Genomic DNA, 25,010 nt, shown 5'->3' with positions numbered 1-25,010 from the left:
ATCATTAAAACAAGGTTAGAGAATCAAAGATAGTGTATGACTGCTCTGCAGTATCTTGCATTACTGAAATTTCTGTTAAAGGAAGTAAGCGTTTACTTGTCTTGAAATGTCTTGCCATAACTAATATGACAAGATGAAAGCCTTCTTTTTCAAAATATTGTTTGTTTTAATATTCAGAAATCTTAGCATACTTGCCTGCAAAATCGTTATAACTTGTTAGATTTTCTCAAGTTTTAGCAAGAACAACTTTCAGAACACACAAAAATATATGTGTGTGTGTTTTGTAGCTAAGATGGCTGAATTCTGTAGAACCTATCAGCATGGAGATCTGAATTACTGACAAATAAATTGGAAGTGGGAACTCTTGCAAATACATTCTAAATTGGATGAAGCCAAACAAAATTAATGTTTCCTAAAACTTTCATATAAGAACTGTTTAGGTTGGAAGGAACCTTAAAGATTATTTAATTCTAACTTGCCTTCCATGAAAAGGGTTGCTATCCACTGGATCAGGCTGCCCAGAACCATATCCGATCTGGCTTTGATCACTTCCAGAGATGAGGCATCCACAACTTCTCTGGTCAGCTTGTGCCAGAACCTCACTACTCTCTGAGAAAAGAATCTTTCCCTAACATCTAAATCTCTCCTCGTTTAAACCCATTCCTCTATCACTTTTAGACCGTGTAAAAAGTCAGTCTTCCTTTAGCTTACCAACTCCCTTCAAGCGCTGGAAAGCTGCTATGAGGTCTCCCCAGAGCTTCCTCTTCTCCAAACTAAACAAACCCAAATCCCTCAATCTTTCTTCATAGAAGAGATGCTCCAGCCCTTTGATCATCTCTGTGGCACTCTTCTGGACCCACTCCAACAGCTCCACATTTTTCTTGTGCCGGGGGCCCCAGGCCTGAATGCAGTACTCGAAATGGGGTCTCACAAGGGCAAAGTAGAGGGGGACAATCACCTCCTTCCCTCTACTGGCCACTTCTCTTTTGATGCAGCCCAGGATACAGCTGTCCCTCCAGGCTGCAAGAGGACACAGCTCATGTCTGGCATTCATCCACCACAACCTCAAGTCCTTCTGCACAGCGCTTCTCTCAGGGTGTTCTCCCAGTTTGTACACATGCCTGTGATTGCCCTACCTACTACCTTTTTTTTCCCTACTAGTAGTAGGAAATGCACAAGCAAAACCTGTGGGAAAGCAAATTACATTCTTTTCTTTCTAGTTGCCTCTTCACATTATTATTTACTGCTCCTAGAGACACTAACTTCTCAGGCATGTTCAAATCAAGAGAAAGTTATCCAGAAATGAGACCAAAAAAAAAAAAAAAAAAAAAAGGGGGGGGGGTATTTAAATTTTGTGGAATAATATATAGCCAAAAGTTAAAAAATACAAATCGAAGTCTAAGACCCTAATCATTTACTACTTGTAAAAGAAAGGAATACAGTCCTGCCATGAAGACAAGTCTTCTCTATCATTCTCCTTGGAGCAACAGGAATTAGGAAACAGACAAGCTAAACAGGGCTGCCACCTCCCTATCAAAACCTGTCAAGCCAAAATACTATTAAATACTATTACTTTTGGGATGTCAGTGTCTTACAAAACTACTTAGCATTAATTGACAACTTCTCCTGCAGCATAAGAGATTTAATTGCAAAGTTAGCACAACCCATAGTTTGAAGCAGCAGAGCCTGCGTCAAATCTGGCAGCTTTAAAAATTGTTTAGCCTTGGAGAAGACAAAATTCAGAGGACAAAAAGTTCTTCTTGTCAGGGATGACTATACACAACTTGATTGAAAGGCTGTCTTGGTCTCTGTTGTCACCAATAAACATGACCCACATTTTGCCACTGCTGTGTTGGGAAATATATTGAGGATACTGCAGAGAAGGTGCTTTTGGTTATGACTAACAATTTCTAAGGACATTCAAGTATTGCATTAAATCTCACATGTTAAAATAGTTTCTGTTTCAAAATATAGGACAAAGTTTGCTGATGGAGCATAGAAAAAAAGACAACAGATTTTTGGCATATATGATTAGATGCTTGTCAGAGAGGCTGTTCTCTGATATATTCATAGTCTGGTTGAAACCTTGCTGTTGCCTCCATAGTGTGAAGCTGCAATTGTATTGGTATGACTTTCACTATAAAGATGTTTCACTGTTCGGTGCTTATGAGAATTAAATGTATCCCAGTGGGCAAAGCTGCTGATTTTTCTAATTCATCAAATTTAAACTTTTTCATTTCATCTTTTTCTCAACACTTATGTTCAACAATAAGGTTGGGATAACCTCAGATTTTGGAACTACTTTAATCTTTAAATCATTACATAATGGGTCAAATGAAAGCTGAGGGGAGCTATGCAATATTAAGAAATCATATATAATAGTTAAATTTACATTTAAAATACTTTATGTAATTTATCCTTCTGAGATTTCAGAGAAAAACTGTATCATGACACATTTAGAGGCTTGCCAGTGTAATTTACCAGAAATAAAGATGTATATGAAAACACAATGATTTTATTACAAGCAATTTATTAAGAAAAGACTAGACAGTAAATAAAGTAGGGCACGTGCCTGTGAGCTCTAATAATCAGACATATGAACAAATAGTTATCTATTTGCAAACCAATATTTATTAGCAGTTCAGACAGAATTATGATTAAATGTAAAACAGCCCTAATATAGGAATGTGTGATTGTTCTGGGGGATCTCTTTTTGTCAGACATGACCATGTTAAGCAACTTATTCTTGAGACTACCACCTTTGTTAAAGGAATGTTATGTATAGTCTTCATACAAAGCTAGTAATGTCCAAGAGATAATGAGATTAACATAAAAAAGTACATAACAGATGGTTTTGAGATATAACTAATTTCAATAAGGCTTTTTAAAAATTGACTCCACTAAAATAGGTCCATTGAACGTATGGGATCCTTAGCTAGCAAATTAAAGCCAGCCCATGAAATGATAGACTTGTTTTCTGTAATTACTTTTCACAGACCTTTTGGAAATAGTTTGTGGAGAAACCCCAGGGTTTTGTGCACCACAGATTACAAACCACTGAATTAAACAGCCAGGGCTGGTGGAGGAAAGTTAGCTAGTGGACTAAATAGGAACAAAGGAGTAATAGTCTCTAAATACATAGAACACCCAGAGCCAGGGATTTATATAGCTCACAGTTGGTTGGGTCTGTAATGTAAGTAAAGAGCACTGGATTCATTTAGAATGATGAAGGTCATTTTACTTGTTCCCAGAGTTTACAGTGGAGATGCAAGTAATCAAGGAAAAAATTATACTGTATTATAACCCACAACAATTTTATGATGAAAGAAAAAGACACAAAAGAAGCGTAAAGCTGGAGGTGATGGGATTTTGAGGTTACCTTGTGAAAAAGAGGTCACTAGCACTTGAAACTAAAAGAGAAAACACAATGAAACTTGTGTCTGAAACTGGTATTTGAAAGGCCATGCTCTACAGGCTTTAAGATCTGCAGATATAATAGCTGAGGGACATTTTAGGAATTCTACATAGGTTACTCTGAAAATAATGCCTCCTATTGGTTTCCATGTAAGCTACAACAGATACAAGAAGCACAATAGTGCTATTTGATAGAGCAAATTTTCAGCTACAAAATGCTATTTTTCAACAGTCACCATCATTACCAGTTTCACACATATGAGCTGTTGAGATGCTCTTCATTTCATGGTATGACAGCTGTGCGTGGCCATCCAGGACATGGCTTAACTTTCATGTCATTGTCATCACTGCTGAAACATACCACCTACTGTTTCACTGCTCACACGCACTGTTTAGTCTCCATAAATATTCTGGAAGCATCAATGAATGTCAATGGGTGCAAATTTTTTCTATATGGAGGAATTCAGTTTCATACCTTTGCTCCATACTCACTTCCATGTCAGCCACCATTCTGTCATGCTGCCCCTCTGCTGCCATCTGTTGCACAGCAATAACACGTAATGGAATATTGGTGGGAATTTTCAACCTCTACTGCCATACCACCAAAATCCACCTCTGACCTCATGGGCCAATATGATCAAGTAGGATTCACTACATTTGAAGCAGCCCTCATAGACAAGATGAGCTAAGTAATTAGAAAGCTCTATGATCAACTAGGATTGCATTTTACATGTTTTGGTTGTAATCATTTACTGTATCAAAAGTCTAACCTACATCTCACTAAATAAATATATATTTTTTTTTAGTTTCAGCTTTACTGTTCTGAAAGGCAAGATGCATGAGAATGAGAATAAACTGTCTAGGGAGGCAGCAAATATAAGCAGCGCTGTGCCAGTACTGTACTGAGGAAGTCCAGATTCTGAAATATTGTGAATTATTCAGCTGTTAATACTGCTGGTGTTAAATGCTACTATTGTAGAAGGGGGCCTCAAGAAAGACTGAAAGGGACTTTTTATCAGGGAGTTTAATGATAGGACAAGGGGAAATGGGTTGTAACTAAAAGAAGATAGATTTACTTTAGATATGATGAAGATACTATTTACTGTGAGGGTGGTGAGTTATTGGAACACGCTGCCCAGAAAAGCTGTGGATGGTGTTCATGGAGTTCAAAGCCAGGTTAGATGGGGCCTTGAGAATCCTCATGTAGTGGAAGGTGTACCTGCCTATGGCTGTGGAGTTTGAAGTATGTGGTCATTAAGATCTCTTTTAGCCCAAATCATTCAATGATTCTATGATGATTCTATGATGTTGATTTTGAGGAAGGATCTATCAACCCTGGTACCAAGTACTGTGGTGCAGACAGTGGAGAATGCAGTACAGTGCACTCTCCACATGCAGTACAAATCATACTCCAAACCACGATGGTATTTACAGTCTAGCCCCACTAATGGCATGCTCCACATGCCAACAGAATCATCAGACATCCCTTGCAGCTGATATCTTACCCTAGTTAGGGTTAGATAACCCATTTCTAGGTCCTGAGAGATTTCATCTCTTAATCCCATTTCAGCTAGAGCAGATTTGTTTTGTCCGTGGTCACTGCCTTAGCTAAAAGAATATGTCATTTAATCCATCCACCCAGTAAGATGTATGCAGGGCAAATCTCATGAATAGTTTAAAGCAATTTGACCAGCAATTTGAAAGGTGACTTAAATTTAGTCCTTCTTCAGACTGACAAATTCTGCTGTAAGACTTAGCTCCTAGAGATGTTATTTGTGTTTCCCCATGTCTGTTGCATGCAATTCTGAGGCTGATTGTTTGAATCATCAGTGAAGACACCTAAAATATAAACACTAATTTTACAGTTTCTAAGCAAGTTTAACTGCTTTTCTTTTCCAGCTTAAAACATATGATTCAGAAATATCTATCCATACCTATAAAGATTACGCTTCTTAAATGAATATTCAACAACAATGCAAAGACCAGAAAATATTGCTAAAATGAAGTAATCCATGGTATGTAGTGTAAATGACAGTGGTATTATAATGGCAGAACAATGAGAAGCAGCACAAAGAGATTGAATGGTTAAATCTTGCGGGGATATTTAATAGCTAGAAATATGATAAAATACTATTTTCCATGATTACATATATAGTTAAACTTTATGTACTTGTTTCACTTACAATATCTCAAGATAGTGAAAGAGAATCTGCTGCCAGACCATAACAGATTGTTCCCACAGGACATCTGCTTCATGTGTTTAATTTCTTTAAAAAAAAGTAGGCAATACTTTGTAGCTATAAAAGTATGAAAGCAGAACATTTTATTTCATATTCAGATAAAATTAAGTAGTTGTATCACATTTTTTTTCTTTTATTCCTGATTGTATTTAACATTGATACCATTGATATCAATGATGCATCAGCAGGGAAAACACTACAATATTTTGGGGACAGATACTGAGCACCTTCTTTGGAACTTCAACTGTAAGTAAATGTAAACTTACATTTACTTGATGTAAGTACTTAAATGTACTTACATCAAAGAAAAGACTCTAGAAAAATCGTATGTCATATTCACAAGGGACTTTCAAGGCAAACTTAATTCCAGCCAGATCTATGACCTTGACTTTAAAAAATGTAAATTATAGAGCAGAACCATCCGTATGATCCACTGAGAGATGTTCATACAAGGACTGGTGTGGGATTACCCACATTTGAGCTGGACACGTCTGTATGCTGAGAGTTCTTGGAGTGAATGTAGCACCAGCAGCAAAGACTAACACCTAGTTAGTGACCCTGCCCTCTTTGTGGACGAGGAATAGTGGTGCCTGAATACAAGACCTTTTTCAAGATTTGTTTTATCTCATCCTAATATAAACATTTCAAATAGGTCAGAATAATCTCTCCCTAAAAAATACGTTTCTCTTCATTGACTTTAAAGGGAGCTTAGACACCTTGATCAGATGTAGATGTTTGTTCTATACATATATAAAGTTAAACTAACTTAATTCTAGGTTGATTTGTAAGCCTTTCAAACTCTGTAACACAAAGAAGAAAACTGGAAACAAGCTGTGTTATCAAAGAAGGCCTAGTAAACAGTGGGAGTGTTACATTCTTGTAAATTCATATAGAAGAAACTGCTCTCCACTAATAACACAGAGAACTGTAAGGTGGGAAGATACCTGGTATTCTGGCACTCAGTGCTCTCATCGATAAAAAAGTTTTAAATGTCTCTCTCTCTCTTTCTCTCAAGAACAGTGGTCTGTTTTATCAGACTTTAACTTACATTGGAGAAGACTCCCTCCATCCTCCCGTAGCGTTAGCTCACTGAAGGCAAAAGGACAAGAATTCTTATGCCATGAAAGAGCAAACACAGAGCAGGATGATCCATAAGTCAGTGGCTAGTACAATCTATTGGAATGAGAAACACAGCCTTCTGGTGCTTTGCAGGAAGATAAATTGGTAAAAAATGTAGGAAGTGGAGCTTGGCACCAAGATTTCTGTCTACAGATCTTAGGACACAACTTCTACACTTCTGGTCAAACTTCCTTTTCCTTCCTGATTTTTTTCTCAGTTTTTACTTTTGTCTCATGGCTAGCAGTGTGTTTGAAGTCTTCTGCTCCATGGTGATTGAAATAACAGAGCAGAACGGATGAGGAGAAAAATACAATTAATATTCTTACATCAGCCATCATGACAGATGAAGCAAGGGGGCAAACATAGGAAGAATAGGGTAAGGACCAATAAAAGATCCCTTAATGAAGAGTCAGGTCAATGTGGTTGTTTTGTTTGTTTGTTTTTTCCTTTAAATGAGAAAAAATTATTTAAATTCAAATAGAAGAGAGTTGTAGCCACGCCAATGCATTCAGAAGAGAGAGAAATTTTTACAGTCAGCAATTATGTATTTCAAGCAGTTGACATTCCAGTTGGGTTCCGGAGAAGTATGAAAATGCCATCCTTACTATTTCCTCATACCCATGCATGATTGGCTAGTGAGGCAGTGCTGATTTATAATGCCATCAAGGACATCTTCAGATCTTAATCAAGGAATGTTTTAGAAATTTTTATTTATTTATTTATTTATTTATTTGCATTTAGGTCTATATTTCATTTTTATAATCCTTTTTCACTTTTATACAGAATACTCAGCAAGACTCCTACCTGAGCTCTTCGGGAGCTTTAACTTTTTTGGATAAAATTGCATGTTCCTAGTGACTGGGATACCCCATAATTACACTACTTAGGTAGGCAAATATATCACGTGACTTAGGTGAAATAAGAGCAGGAATCTATGTCCAAAACATGTTCGCCCCCCTGTGACTGACCCTCTCATATATTTATTCTCAGTGCACCAAAATGAACCCTAAATAGTCCAAAATCAATGTGTTTTCTTTCAGAAGCTAAAAATATGCTCCTGAGTGATTCAGTTAATAAAAAAATGATCGAAAGATACAGTTGAAGAATTAGAGTTAATTATTTTATCATTAACTCTTCTAATAATTCTTTTATTTAAAATGATTGTAGAAATATATTGTTGTGTTTGAAGAAAACACATTTCTGGAAAGCTATATTGTTAGTTTTAGGTGCCAAGAAGTAAAAAAGTCAATTACTAGTCCTGCTGTTTTGTTCTTTTGGTTAATCTTGAGAGTTGTGTTCTCAAACTGATGCCAAATTTGAATATCATATTACAGAAGAGTAATCTTTCAGGACTTAGACATCACCTTACCTGTTTGTACCTTGAAAAACTGAAAGTTTTTTTTTTTTTTTTGTCAAGTTATCATACAAGAAGCTATGATATGATGACACCTCTCATTGTTTCCTGAGCTCTTGATTTCCAGAATATAGTTTTCTACAGTTTAGTTGTGACCTAGATGCATAATTTTGCATTTAACTTGGATGGGTTCAGCTTGCCAAGCAATCCAAATTTTTCTTCATAAGTTCTTGGTCTTCATAATTATGTACCACTCTGTCAATCTCTCTGTCAGCAAAGTAATGTATCAAAAAATGTTTTGATATTTACTAAAGTATATTAAAATGTTGAATAACTTCTTCTAATTCCTAGTTCTTACCAGTTATATTTGAAAATGCTATTTGATAAACGTATCTGACTGGAAAAAAAAAAACCCACACATGCACATTTTTGAGAGTGATGTTAGTCTGTTAATGTACTCTTTGATTATTTGCTTATTAATTTTGCAATATATGTAGAAATTAGAAAACATTGACCAAGTATTCCTGACATATGGGCAACCACAGATCTCCCTGAGGTTAAAGAAGATGCTTAATATTTCCATAGAGGGAAACATGAGGAAGCGTTTTAACATCTTCCTGATAATTGATGAAAGAGTACAAGTTATCACCCCATGATTTCACTGAATATAAATCTAAGCGAATGTAACTGATTTGCATGTGGCTCTGCATATATAAGAGCAAAAGAGTCAGAAAGGAAGCCAAACAAATAGAACCAAGAGAAAAGTAAAACAAGAAAAAATATTGTCGTCATGAGAAAAATGAAACAGGCAGAGCTTTCTGACTGATGTGCTGTCTGGAAAGCTGGCATAGAACTGTGAGAAAGGAAATGCTCTCTTGTTGTTTAATTGTACTGTGTTTGGAATAATAGAACTTCTGTGTACATTCTTTGTAAATCAGAATGATTTCAGTAAGAAAAATATTTAACTCTTCTGGCATCAGGGAGGCCAGAGTTTCTTAGTTTAGGGCTGAGATCACCTCAGCCTGTTGCTACATTGAAGCAGGGTAAGCAAGTGTCAGAAAGACATCCCAGTCTGAAATATCAACACATTTCTGAGAAAGCATAAAGAAGGGTGGACGACAGATCTTCAAAGCATGTTTATCTCAAAGACTTTTGGCTCCTAAGGCTCCTAAACTCCTTTGAGAAAAAAGTCATTGTGATTAAGAAATTCTTTTGCCCAACCTTGTGTTTTTACTTTTCTAGCATATCAGCCCCAAAGGTAAGAAACTGGAAGTACAGGTTTTGTGGGATTTTTGTCATGATTTTTGACAATTTTATTACCTTCATGTAGCATTAAAACAGTATTTTTTACCATGTTAATATTCATGCCATCTTATTTTTCCCACATAAAATTATGCATTTTGTCATTGTTATTTTATATTATTTATCAACTATTACCCTATTTTCCCCCAGCTAGTCAAAATTATCCAAACTTATTCTTTATTCACTCGACAAAGAAATGATTTTAGTCTCGCAATAAATTATGTTCTTACATTATATAAAATTGATTTAAAAATCTGTTTAATTCATTTTTTTTTTCTGTTTCTATGCAGTGTTCTGAATCAGCTGTCTGTATACTCAATTTAAGGAAAATAGTTCTTTCAAAAACTAAGCATAGATATTGCTGATTGACCAGCTGTCGTTGTTTAGCTGCATATATGTAAAAAAGTCTACATAGAAAAAAATAAATTAAAAAGCTTCAGTAAAAACTAGAAGTTCGTAAACCTGTCGAGTCATTAACTCATTTTTACCCATTATACTCATTTCTAAACTAAAATAAACTTTTGCTGGATATCACAGTGCCAGTGTATTTTGTGTCACAGTCACTCAGATGTTTTCTGTATGTTTAGCAACTGAAAGGAGGTCTTGTGGTCTGGTTTTGTGTTATTGGTGTTTTTATCTCTCCATGCTTTTTGTAACTCTCCTGACATTTGTTCCATGTTTCTTCTTTCTACAAGTTACAAGTCTGTTCCGTATTGCCAACCTGTATTTATACCTGTTTTCCTTTACTTCATATTTTTCCATGGAGGGGCTTATTCTCTTGGTGTTTTTGATAGAATACATGCTCAGTTCTAGCAAAGAGCTCTTTTCTGCACAGTGGTTAATTCATTTTTCTTAAATAGAAGCAAAATATGTTACACTTGCAAAATTGTATTAATAATCTCTATTTAATCCTGTCGCTTCCACTTCTATCATATTTAGTTGTTAAGCTCTTATTGTTAATAAGTTTGAACTGCTGGATTTTGTTGATTTTCATAGAATCACATGGTAGAAGGCATCTCTGGAAATCACCTAGTCCAATCACCTTGCTTATAGCAGCATCACCAATAGCAAGTTTCCAAGGACCATGCCCATTTGAGTTTGAAATATCTCTGGAATGCAGATTCCATAACCTACCTGGGCAACCTGTTCCAGTGTTTGAATTTGTTTCATACACACCTCCCAAACTGAAGCTCTCAATGATGACATGCTCATTTGATCTGCATTTGCTTTATGGATGCCTTCCTATTCCATTCTCAATCTTAGTCACCCATATGGAAGATAAGAAGTCCCCTCTTCTTCCTTTGAGGAGCTATATACTATCTGAAATAAATTCTCCTGTACGTGGCTTTGATGTAGTCCAAGATTCTCAAAAACTACCTTCTATTCCTCTCTAGATACGCAAACTCTAATATCTTCTGCTATTTCCTTTCCACAGTACCAGAAGACTGGCTGCAAAGACTGATTACATTTTCTCTTTCTTTACTCTTAGATTTGACTGTAGTTTGCATACTTCTGCCTGTAGTGTAACTGATTTCAGTGTATATGTATATAGAGAGACTTGCCAGACCACCTCATAATCCAGATTGCAGTTACAATGGATCTTATGACCGCATTGTGTACATGTGCAAACATTACAGATATTTACATAAAACCAGTGAGAGGTAGATAAAATATTTCCTCTTCCACAGAGTTTGACAATGCAAAGATTTCAAAAGCATAGTTTAGAACACCTGTTCTATAAATCAGTCATACAGAATCTAATGGAAAACTTTATATAATTCATTTCCAGGGTTATGTTGGAGCAGAATTAATTCAGCCTAAAATCTGCCATACAGAAACAGAGAAAAATGACAAATAGAATCTTCTTAAATCAACACAGTTGCACTTCTGTTTGGACCTTAAAGTTTGTTTACTATGTGTTATGGAGAATTTGTTATTCCAGTCTATTTTATTTTAAGATTTCCTAGTATCCTGCCACTGAGTTCCACAAACTCCACAAATATGTTAAAATCTACTCAAAATGGATGTTCAATGAAATGTTATTAGTATTTTATTTACTAGCATTTTAAGAATTGAAAAAGCTGAATGAATGAAAAAAAAAAAAATGGTAGTAGTGAATTTGGTAATTAGAGAAAAGATCCATTGGTGACATAATTACTGTCAGAAGCCTGATCCGTGACTGGACAGTTTTTTAAAGTGACAGAAGAACAAATAATATATGAAAAATTCTTTCAGTAACAATAAGGGAAGTTAAGAAATATGGCCAAGCCAAAACTAGACAAATTTGTGTTAGGTTAAGACTAATGTAGGAAAGAATATTTAAATATATAAAAGCAGAAGACTACTATGTTTTTAGATGACATATCCAAATTGAATAACACAATAGTATTAAATTTCTGTGAATTAGGGTAGAAGCCAAAAACCAATCAACCAGCAACGGCAACAAGAAGCCAAACTCCTCAGTACTACACCAGAAGAAATAAAGTGCTCCATTCTGAAGTCTGTACAGATTTCTAGGAATTCATGCAACTGTGAATTCTCTGCATGGAGTAAGATGGTCAATACAACACATGGGGAACAACAAGTGTGTGAAAGATTTTTGTAATATTAGGACAACTACATTATAATACCCTATTGCAGTTTGAAATCACGTAATCCTCCCTTATAATGGCCAGAATTTTTTACATTTATAGTCCACTCAAACCTGTTTGCCTGGCCTAAGCACTAAGAAAGCTTGGAACACACAGTTCCCAGGAAGGAATATAAGACTCAGTTGCCTTTCTACAGCAAGTTAAATAGAAGCTTACATGCCTTTTTGGCTATTTCTTCAATCTGAACCTAAGTGTTGCAACAGATACCTAAATTCTGGCTAAGACCACAACTTTTGTGCACAGTTAAGACTTCTTTTTTATTCTGATTTTCCTCCATTATGTAGGTATATGCTTAAAAAAGATTGTTTCAGCTCTCATCTCCAGTTTGGACTTCAAAATTTCCATTGATTTCCAAGGAAAGCAAAGTATTTAGAGAGGAGTTTTCCTTCTCATTCTTTGTAGAATGAAGAAATTTGCAGATAAAGAAAGTGGAGTTTTTATATAAAATACAGAAGCATTCTTGAAGGCAGCCCAGAACTCCTCTTTCATCTGAGGTGCTAACCGCTATGCTAAAATATCAATACATTTTGGACATATGAGAGGAAAAAGTATCTCTTTTTGAGCAGAACTGCAAATCAAACTGTTTTACACCAAAGAAGCTACTTCTTCTTTCACTTTGTTTTCTATTCTGTGTTTCATGAGAGAAGAATATTTCCTGGAAACTATGGTAATGCCTTTGAATCTCTTTTATATTACATTAAAAAGAATTCTGGATGTTTTAGGAATGAAGCAGAAGTTCATGACGGTTCATGTGTTCTCTAAGACTTTTGTCCATGTGTGAAGTATCTGAAATTCAGCAATAGAAAGGGAAATGTGACAATAATGACTATGCGTTGTCCTCCTGTAAGTAATGTTTGCAGAACATTTGTTGTAGTACTACTTTAAAAGAACAAATTGCAGTACACCATGAATGTGAGCTTATGTTTTTAATGGAGAAGAAAGTTTTCATAAGAAATTAATACACAGCAGCAAGTTCAAATAAATCATGAGAGTTTCTTCTCCTTTTCAGTCAGTCAGGAAAGTTGGAATTCATATGATTTTATTTCAGTGTGAACAGTCAATCTAGTATCACTTGTACTTAACAGTGAAAATTTCTCCACCTTTAGGGCAATATTAATCTGCACTACATTAAAAAAGAGATATTTAATCAATGCAATCCTGCTGTCAGCACATACCCTTAACACATCTAAAAAGAAAAAAAAAAGAAAAAAGAAAAAAAAAAAACAAGAAAGAAGGAAAAAAAAGGAAGAAAAAAAAGGAGACAATGGAAACTTTTGTACTGGTGCCTTGACGATAGCAAAAACCATCATTCACAGAAATCACAGTCACGAAACACCAAGGTTGGAAAAGACCTTCAAGATCATCCAGTCCAACCATCCACCTATCACCAATAGTTCTCACTAAACCATATCCCTCAACACAAAATCCAAACATTCCTTGAACACCTCCAGAGTTGGTGACTCCACCACCTCCCTGGGCAGCCCATTCCAGTGCCTTACCACTCTTTCAGAAAAGTAGTATTTCCTAACGTCCAGCCTAAATCTCTTCTGGAGCAGCTTGAAGCCATTCCCTCTAGTTCTATCACCAGTTACCTGAGAGACCCCCAGTTCACTACAATCTCCCTTCAGGTAGTTATAGAGAGCAATAAGGTCTCCCCTGAGCCTCCTCTTCTCCAGACTGAACAATCCCAGCTCTCTCAGCCTCTCCTCATAAGACCTGTGCTCCAGACCCCTCACCAGCTTTGTTGCCCTTCTTTGTACACACTCCAAGGTCTCAATGTCTTTCTTGTTTGTTGCCCATGCTGAGTACATCAGTGTAGATGCACTTCAGCTGAGCCTCTCGTCTCACCCCTAATCCCATTACCGCTCCGCCAGGCTCATCTCTAGTGGGCCTGGTTTTATCCCCTTCCCCCTTCATACCTAGTTTAAAGCCCTCTCTACAAGTCCTGACAACTACTGGGCAAGGACCGTTTCCTCCTTTGAGATAGGTGATACCCATCAGCAGACCTCATACCAGGTACCAAGTAGACCACCCCATGATCAAAGAACCCTAAATTCTTGTGTTTGCACCAGCCTCTCAGCCATGTTTTTATAAGATTGGTTTCCCTGGTCGTCTCAATGTCCTTCCCTGCCACTATAGGAATACAGACAAATACTACTTGTATGCCTGCTCCATCAGCTAACCTCCCCAGTCCCCTAAAATCATTTTTTATGGTCCTCAGACTTCTGTCAGTGACCTCATCACTGCTGGCCTGGACTATCAATAGAGGTTAATAATCAGAGAGGTGAATCAGACTAGGAAGTTTGCTAGAAATATCCCTCACCCGGGCCCCAGGGAGGCAGCACACCTCCATACTGGTAGGGGCAGGCTGACATTGAAACCAATCCTCATTACAAACATGAGGGAAGAATGGATCAGTGCTGAGGAAACTCTGACACTTTCCTATTCTTTCAATTCATAGCGTTATTCTCAAAATGAAAAATGACAGATTTTCATGACTGTATATGTAAGTGGTGGAATGACTTTCAGAAAAGCAAAGCAAAACAAAACAAAGCCCAAAACAATGCTCTCAGTGCTATAGTTTAGAAATAATTATTTCTTAGAAGTAATATAGAAAATGAAGCTGTTCTTTATTTTAGAGTAAAACCAATTGAGTGCTACCTGTTTGCAGAACACTTATTCCAAAACATGCTTTCTTTTCTACTTATGATATGACTCTTGTATCACTTACCTGAGAGGAACAAAGAGGAAAATTAAACTCTGGTTGACTACTTGTTCCCTTTGGGTTAGGTAAAGCAGAATATTTTGCCATGCCATGCATAAAATATTTGAGCTTTTCAATGAAGACTATAGCTAGTTATACACACATTTTCAAAGCTTTCTCACAGCCAGTCCTACACTTGTTCTAGTCTTGTGATAATACTGTAACTGTGGTGAGATTGCAGTGAACCCAATTTGGAAAAACTTTCTAAGCTAACAGTGGTCTCTGTCTGTCTATACCAGCAGTAAAACTATGTTTAATATTTTTTTGCTTTTAAATGTTACCTAAATGCTCTAAATCCACATTAAATTATTACAGTGCCAGATGATAGACAAACATACCCTACCCCAAGGAACTTATAACATAGAAGACAAACACAGGCAAAATACTGATATGGACTAGATAAGGATTACTTCTTTCTTTTGGCCATTTAACTATGTGGTTGAAGAACTCATAAACTGTGAGTTTAAATCAAATTTATGTTCCAGGTTGCTTACACTGTCATTTTTCTTCTTCTCCATTACTCATTTGTTGTAAATGCTATGATGACATTCCCAGAATTGCCAGGGAATTATCTTTGAAGTAATATTTTATGACCCTTTCTTCAGTCCTCAAAAACAAGCACAAGGGAGATATAATCAAACTCATAAAAAATCTTAATTGTGCATTCATTTAAATGACCTTTGAGATCTTCAAAATGAGGTTCAGGTGTTTATATACTATTGGATTTGCTTACAATATACACCATGAAAAGTTTGTTGGGTGTATGTTGCGGACTTCATTTTAAAGTACTTCTCACAGAAGTAGGCATTTGTTTAACAAAATACAAATGACTTGTTGTTAGAAAGAGGTGAACAAAGCAATTCAGACCTGTTGAAAAGATCTTTGTTGTATAAAGAACACTCAGTTTTAATTAAAGCATTTATTTTCTGAAAAGAAGTGCAAAGTAGTATTTTTAAAGGACAATATTTTCTATAATAACCAAAGAATAAGAGACACAAATGAAGAAGTTGCATCAAATGCAATGATTTTTTTTTAGTCAATTTTGATTCCTTCATTTTCTTGATCTTTTATTTTCCTCATTCCACAAGTGTTTGGGCTGAATTGATCGGCTGAATTTCTCTTGGAATAAAAAAAATCCCCAAAACAATAGAACAAAAGTACACTGACAATATTTTATTAATGCAAAGAATTGTCCCTATGTCATATTTTGCAGTGTTAGTATCCTAGGATTTATTCAGGAGAATGATGGCCTAATCCAGTCAGTACAGCTAATAAATATGTAACAGACTGTATGCACTTTAAGCAATACATCTTTTTGTTTTTCTGGGTTATACATAAGAGAAAATTGTCCTCCTCTACGTATTAAAAGCATGACATACTTGGACTTTACATGTTTACATTGCTCATCCAAGCATCCTGTAATTCAAACATTGCAAGATTGCCGTTGCTCTGAGACTAACCACAAACATCCTACACACTTCAATAGCTGCTGTTTTACATGATGTCAACATTTTTAGGAAGGATTTGTCCAAAATTAATGATGTAACATTGCTGAAAGGACTGATAGAACAGAGTTGAGGAGATTGTGTAATCACACACAGCATCACTGACCTTATTCACAGACTATAAGCAGCCCTGTGAGCATCCCAACAGGTGAAGAAGCCTCATTTTTCTCCTCAGCCATGTTTCAGAGTCCAAGTGCAGGCTTTCACTGAATTATTATTGGCAAAAAATGCTGATGTGATATCAATATGTGTTGCTTGAACCTACATTAGTAGACCAATATGTATGGTTACCCTGCTAAGTAAAAGAGGTCAAGGACAAAAACTTGAATAATTTATGTCTTTGTTCTGTGTCTTCATTGTTTAGCTATTAGCTTTCTGTCTTTCTTCTGGTCTTCTCCAGCTAGCTCTCTTCAGAACAGTATCTAAGCAGAGACTGGAGGATATTTAATCTCAGGGATTTCTCCCAAAATGAAGTCCAGAATAAGTCATGCATGGCTCTCTTCAGACACAGATGTTCTTGCACTTTACCCTGGAAATACTTGCACCTCAGCAACCTCCTAATCCCTTGTGCCATGTCACACAACAGTCAACACTGTTTTCTCTGATTACTGATGTGGGGATTCCAATCTCTTTGCTGTACTTCAGCAAAGCCCTTGTGCTATTTCAAAACATACTCTTTAGTGCCACACCAATAGAAACAACATAGCACTATACAGTATGGACACTATACATTTACTCATCCTAAGTACTATAGTTATAATATCCCTCATTCCATTTGGCTTCAGGAACTGGTATTGATCTCTTGCACTTTTTAAAATCGGAAGTTTTTATCTAATCCTACTGTACTATAAACTAAGCCCTTGAGTTCTGAACATTGTTGATCAAGTATATTGTAAGTTAGCAGAAAAGAAGTAGGAATGAGAGTTTCAGACTCATTTGACTTTTTGTATGCAGGAACTAGAGAAAGGCAAAACCACAGAAAGGCTTGAAAGCAGTAAAGCTGGCATTGCCACAGGATATATGCACAGGACATGGTCTGTAGTAGTAAGCAGAAAAAGCACTCAGAAGGTCTACAGCATTATTACATTTCCGTTTTTATAGTAGATTCACTGTATTATTATTTTCCTTTTCTTCTAATTTGAAAGAAAAATCAAGAGAGCAAACTACTCCGTACATATATCTACATATATCTACATATATCTATTTCCGTCTAATAGAGGCATCCCACTGTATCTTTATGTTGTTGTAGAGTAATAAGTGTACCATTTCTGAGAATTATGAAATTACCACTTCAAAAAAATGCAACAGTACTGCCATAAAAAGTTTGTAAGAATAATAGTTCACTCTGAAAGGAAGGTCAGCGGCTTTTGTCTTCAATACAGAGATCTCTCTATATATCTTAATTATATACAAAACTTCAGCAGTTGATTTACCAATCAGGCATTCCTCAGTGTTTTTAAAGCTTTCAGAGAAGTAGTCTTACTGCATTCCTGAATTAAGAATTTGAAATTATAAGGGTGGGAACAAGTAAGGAAAAACACATTTAGAACTATAATGAGAGTAAAAGAGCATTTTAAGTAAATTATAAATAAGTGTAATTTACTGGGGAAAAAATAAATAGGAAAAATATGTAGCAAAAATACAGATTGTAAAAACTCAGCAATTAGGAGATTATTGCTAAACACAAAAGATTGCTTTTAGCTCTTGCTGACAAAAGATAATAATATTGAAATTGTGATTAGAAAATGGGGAATTTCCAGACTAACATTATAGGCTTTTCTAGTTGGATTTACACTTATAATTTACCTATTGAAAGTAATCAGTAACAACATTCAGTACTCCATAACCACATGAAATTAAAAAAAAAAAAAAAAAAAAAAAACAGAAACAAAACAAAATCTCTCCATATGGGAGAGAATAATTTTGACACAATAGGTGCTGGACTTCAAATTCATAGTTTGCATGAGTAAAGGAATAGTACATTCCTTCTATACCCTAGAGAGACAATTTTGGTTATATAGGTATGACATCTATACCATTAAGGTCACTCACAGACATACCTAAGCAAGTTTTAAATTGATTAGCTGGTGTATGATTAGTATATTGCTGCAGCACAAAACTCAGCACTGGCTATTAAACCTGACCAGGAGCCAGTTTAAGTATGTGGATTTCTAGCCCGTAGCCATGGACTGCAGCGTAGTCATTCTCTGAGAGCTGCAAGTTTTACAGGTGGACATTTTAGAATGCACATAACCATCAAAGATACAATTAGGCAGTTCAGTGAGCCAGTTCCTGAGACTTTCTACATACCTAACTTACCTAACTTACATTTCGTAACTTTCTTAGAATTATAAGATATATGCCTGTATATACTGTGGTAGTTGTAGAAATTTGGTGTAGAAAGTTTAAAGATATGCCTCTATTACTAAATTAAAGAGTACCTGGAAATGTTCCTACATATATTTAGAGCAGTTTCTGACAAGATTTTGGCTAACTTAGCGGTACCCTACACACAATTTCAGTTACAGTTTGGACAATAGGTAATTAGAGACCTAGACATACTGGAAAGAGTGTGGTGGAGGGCCACCAAGATTTTCAAGGGAGTGGAGCGCTTCTGCTGTGAGGAGAAACAGAGAGAGCAGATCCTGTTCAGACTGAAGAGGAGGAGGCTCAGGTGAGATTTTGTCCATACATTTTAATATCTGAAGGGAAGATGGAAAGACGATGGAGCCAGGCTCTTCTCAGTGGTGCCCAAAGACAGGACAAGAAGAAATGGGCACAATCTTGAATGCAAGATGTTCAGTTTAAGCATCAGGAGGTACTTCACAGTGTGGACTATAGAGCGCTGGAGTAGGTTGCCCAAAGATGTTGTGGAGTCTCCTCCTAGGAGGTGTTAAAAAGCCACCAGGACATGATCTTGAGGCACCCTGCACTGGATGGCCCTGCTTGAACAGGAGGATTGGACCAGATGACCTCCAGAGGTCCCTTCCGACTTCAGCTGTTCTATGATTCTGTAGCTGTAGGGACCATTCCCAAAAGATAGTATGCTGAGAGGAAAAAAAAAAAGATGATATTAGTATAGAAACAGGTATTCCATCCAGAGGGCCATAGTTCCCAGGAATGTCCCAGGTCATCTGTAATTTATTTAGATGGCCATAACCTAGATGAATTTTTGCAAAGAATCACCTATGAAATCTGTGGCAGAGCCTATAATTACATTATATCTAAGAATGGCAAATTCAAAGTAAAAGACAATGCAAAATATAATAAAACTTATTTCTAAAAGAATAATGATTTTTTACTCTGCAAAATATTACCATTGGGATAAGAAAATATGAGCAGTACTGCAGAAGACATGCAAAGAAAGATCTTGTGATCAATGAAGACGTTACTTGAAGAGATTTCAAATAACATTTCTACAGGGGTATTTATCGCAGGCAAGGATAGCACAATGAGACCAGACAATGTTGGAATCCATTTTTTAAAGTGCCTACAGTTATCATTTCAAGGCAAATGAAGCAATAATAAATACGGAACATTTGAAAGGAAGATAATCTGTATCCACAATGTTTTAATAAACAGTACTCACAAAAATCAATGCAAGAACAATGGAACTGTTTTCCTGTTAGTTTTCCTATTACTGATCTCCCTTTCTCTTCTTTCACTTCCTTTTTCTAACACTTGATGAAATTATCTGTAGTTCCTATTGCTTTGCTCTTTGAACTTTTTTTCATTTTTCTTTCAAAAGCTGGGATTTAAACTTAAGAATTAATTTCCTCACTTGTGCTATCAGCACAACCAGTCCTTACACCTGGTGAGCAGTGTATTTCTTCAACCATTTTATTTTTTTGCAATCAATAGGTCAAAACTGCTTCTTGCTAGTTTTAGTAAGCACTGGTGTGACTGAGAAGGATGACACAAATCCTTACATGAAATGTGAGGAGAAAGTGGATCAGTAATAAAAGACAGATATGTTTATTTTAATAGTGTACTTTCATCCACCCATTTTTAAAACACTTCTAGGTAAGAATAAGATCAAATTCACTTATCAAAGCTTGATTATTTCTTCCAGCAATAAGATTTCAACAATATCAACATTTACCAGAAAGTACAGATTAACCACTGAAATGTGACCATAATAAAAATATTCAGAAAAAAAGATGAAGAAATAAAAATCAGATCCTAATTTAGCATATATTTTTATACCTATATAGAAATGAGAAAGAAAAATGTTATTTCTGTGTAGAAAATAAACGTGTAGTAAAAGTATTTACAGTGATTTTTAGTCAAATATGTTTCTGGTCTTAAAGAATGAGCTGGACATCTTCAGAAGCAATTTCTTGCATTCTAAGATACCTAAGATACTTAAGTAAGAACAATTGAATCATTTTCTGGGTATGTCTGTCTCTGTTTAGAGTAGAGGGTGTATAGGCATCTCCTGAAGTTTAACACTTATATGTGGGTGAACCTCATTCTTCAGAACAGAGTGACAAATAGTAGACTAAGCCCAGTGCAAATCTGATGTTTCCCTCAGAAAAAAAAGTTGAGTCAACTCAAAGTGGACTGTGAAGTCACACCTAAAAATGCTATTTAAGTAGGAAGTAACATGTTTGGCCTTGAATTTAACACAACAGTGTAGAAGGAGGTATTTTTCCTGGTAGTTTAATATATCCATTATGATATTATTTACTAAAATGCTACTTGACTAATGGGAGGTGTCTCTGTCAATAGCAGGAGGTTTGGAACTGGATGATCTTAAAGATCCCTTCGAACCGGAACCATTCTGTGATTCTATGATTCTATAAAAATGTCACCTGAGAACTAAGTTAAAATGGGAATTATATGTACTAGGTGTTATACAAAATAATAAATGGATTTTGCCCAAAGAACTTTCCGTCTTAGTAACAGACAGACATACTAAGGAAGACAATAATCGTATTAATTCCCAAACTGGTTTGAAGGAGATTGCTTTAACTAAAAAAGACCAGAAGTGTACAATAAGATGACCAGAATGAGAAGAAAAGGTCATAGGCAGCTATGCAGTTTTGAGGCACTGAAAACCCTGAGGATGGATGAGAGGAAATGGTAACTTGGTGAATAAAAACAATTTTTATACTTCATGATATTCTATTAGATGCCATTTTTCCTGACTTATTGGTTAATTTATCTTCTTTTTTTTCCTTTCTTCTCTAAGTTATATGAATGTAGAGAAAATGTATCATCATGGATTTTAGTATTCCCACCATATTTTTGAAGTGGTTTCCTTAACAACACATACTTTGGAAAGGAGATTTAGAGAATGATAACAGAAATAGCCTCTACTGTACTGAGTCACCTGTGCAAAAGTTTAAGTTCCATATGTCTTTGAAGCTGCAAAAAATTTGACTTCCATATGCTGGTTTGTGCTCTATGTTGATATTTCAACAAATGACCTATATCACAGCAGTGGTAGGCAGATTCCTACATATAAATTAACACTTTTAATGTCAAGTATTCAAGGTTCAGTGTTGACCATCATTTCATATTATGTCGTAGAAAGACTTCAAATACCATGTCCCTATGTTGCCTGTTTTCACTGACAACCAAGCATCCTAAGCATTGTAGCATTTTGTCAGTTCAGCAGATCCAAAGCTATCCATCACTGTTCTGTCATACACATTTAATTTCAGCATTAGCAGTCTGTGGTTTTGGTTACTGATCAGTATCATCACAACTGTCACATAGGGAGATTTTTTTTCTTTAAAAGTTGGTTAATGTAAACTTCGATAGTTTCTTTGAGGAGTTTTCTATACTGTGTTTGATAAGTAAGTATGGGAATGTTTCTATCATGATCTTTAAGAGTTCATTTAGATTTTAAACATCCTTCTTAATTCTTTATGCATCAATATTAGAGGTTTCCAGGATGTTTTTTTGTTTTCTTCTAAGAGTCACAGATCCAAAACACTCATAATCTTCCTGAAATTAGAAGAAGGACTTCAAGAGATTCTACTGTGCTGAACACAACTGATTTCAAAGACATAAAAAAAAAGAAGGAAATTTCACTGAAGTGTAGGTATGACAATCTATTTTGATTTCAAAGTTAGGATTCTGTTTCATTTTTTATTTTATTTTATTTTACATTGCTGTAAAGATGAATGAAAACTATTTAGGAAAGTACCTAAACAAGGCTTATATCCCACTGATCTCAGATTGTGATCTAGCAGCCTTCTGGAATAGGGTAGAAACTGTTTTGAAGTAATTTGACCTACTGCTTATTTTATTCAGACATATCTCTTTACAAAAGCATGAAACTTTAAAAAAAAAAAAATCAAAGGAAATGACTAAGCGAGACCACAAATAAATTGTATTTATTTTTAAAAGGTGGCACAAAATTAAGGTTCTACATTTTATAATTAAAAAAATCTTGTGCTGTGGAAGGATATGATAGCAGTAAGAAATCATATGTAAAAGTTACACAGCTCTATATAAAGCTGGAAACTGCCAAAACTTAAGTTAGTGCCCACACAGCAGTATACTGATGTAAACTCAGGATCTGCAGACATGAAACCTTAGTGCTAGAATATTCCTGATGTATTCAAAAATGAAATTTCTTTTAAATAAATCCTGTGACATAAATAAGCCTAATGACTTCTTAGTTTCTTATCACTGACATGTTTATTCTTTTCTTATCACTTACCATGTTTATTTTTTGACTTCATCTTATTTATTCCAAAATTATGGTCATTTAAAAACTGGCATAGTTGCATGTAATCAAAATTCCAATTGTAATTATCATCAAATTTTCAAATTAAACAAAGCTGTTTCCCATAACTGAAAGACTATTGTGCATGTATTTGTCCATAGAGACATAAACTGAGTATTGAATAAACGTGTATATGTGGAATTCTATGGAAAAGGAAAGAAAAGAAAAAGAAAAAGAAAAGAAAAAGAAAAAGAAAAGAAAAGAAAAGAAAAGAAAAAGAAAAGAAAAGAAAAGAAAAGAAAAGAAAAGAAAAGAAAAGAAAAGAAAAGAAAAGAAAAGAAAAGAAAAGAAAAGAAAAGAAAAGAAAAGAAAAAGAGAAGAGAAAAGAAAAGAAAAGAAAAGAAAAGAGAAAAGAAGAGAAAAGAAGAGAAAAGAAGAGAAGAGAAGAGAAGAGAAAAGGAAAGGAAAGGAAAGGAAAGGAAAGGAAAGGAAAGGAAAGGAAAGGAAGAGAAAGGAAAGGAAAGGAAAGGAAAGGAAAGGAAAGGAAAGGAAAGGAAAGGAAAGGAAAGGAAAGAAAAGAAAAGAAAAGAAAAGAAAAGAAAAAGAAAAGAAAAGAAAAGAAAAGAAAAGAAAAGAAAAGAAAAGAAAAGAAAAGAAAAGAAAAGAAAAGAAAAGAAAAGAAAAGAAAAGAAAAGAAAAGAAAAGAAAAGGGAGGGAAAGAGAAGAAGAAGAGAAAGGAAGGAAGGGGAAAGGGAAGGGGAAGGGGAAGGGAAGGGAAGGGAAGGGGAAGGAGAAGGGGAAGGGAAGGAAGGGGAAGGGGAAGGGAAAGGGAAGGGAAGGGGAAGGGGAAGGGAAGGGGAAAGGAAGGGGAAGGGAGGGAAGGGAAGGGGAAGGGAAGGGGAGGGAAGGGGAAGGGAAAGGGAAGGGGAGGGAAGGGAGGGGAAGGGAAGGGGGAAGGGGAGGAAGGGAAGAAGGGACGGGGGGGAGACCGGGCAGAGGAGGCCGTGCAGGGGAGGGGGTCGGGGACGTGGCGGGCCGGAGTGCCGCGGTTTCCAATGGCCAGGTCGGCCTGTGTGGCGGTCCGGTGCTGCCGCGTGTGCGTGCTGCCGTTGTTGCGCTCGTGGCTTTCCCAAAAATGGGTCTTCGTTTCGCGTTCTCGTGCGTCTGTCGAATCTTGTTGTTTTGTTGCGTGTTTGGCTTGTTCTTTTCTTTTCTTTCTGAATCTCTTCTCGAAAAATCACAAAATGTGGGATGCCCGAGTGCACAGTGAGGTGGGTTGAGAACAGGCTGACTGGCCGAGCGCAGAGGGACGTCGTTGGTGGTGCAGAGTCTGGCTGGAGACCTGTAACCAGTGGTGTCCCCCAGGGGTCTGTGCTGGGTCCGGTCTTGTTCAACATCTTCATCAATGACTTTGATGAGGGGATAGTGGCCACCCTCAGCAAGTTTGCTGATGATACGAAGTTGGGAGGATTGGCTGACACGCCTGAAGGCTGTGCTGCCATTCAGCGAGACCTGGACAGGCTGGAGAGCTGGGCAGTAAAAAACCGGATGAGGTTCAACAAAAGCAAGTGTAGGGTCTTACACCCAGGGAGGAAGAATTGCATGCACCAATACAGGCTGGGGGATGAGCTGCTGGAGAGGAGCTCTGCAGAGAGGGACCTGGGCGTCCTGGTGGACGACAGGTTGGCCATGAGCCAGCAGTGTGCCCTCGTGGCCAAAAAGGCCAATGGCATTCTGGGGTGCATTAAGAAGAGCGTGTCCAGCAGGTCGAGGGAGGTGATCCTCCTCCTCTACTCTGCCCTGGTAAGGCCTCATCTGGAGTACTGTGTCCAGTTCTGGGCTCCCCAGTACAAAAAAGACAGGGATCTCTTGGAAAGAGCCAGCGGAGGGCCACAAAGATGGTGAAGAGCCTGGAGCATCTCCCCTATGAAGAAAGGCTAAGTGAACTGGGTCTGTTTAGCCTTGAGAAAAGAGACTGA

Source organism: Meleagris gallopavo, chromosome 1 (assembly GCF_905368555.1).
Source record: "Meleagris gallopavo chromosome 1, MGAL_WU_HG_1.1, whole genome shotgun sequence".
Classification (NCBI taxonomy): domain Eukaryota; kingdom Metazoa; phylum Chordata; class Aves; order Galliformes; family Phasianidae; genus Meleagris; species Meleagris gallopavo.
Note: the sequence above shows the minus strand (reverse complement) of the source record.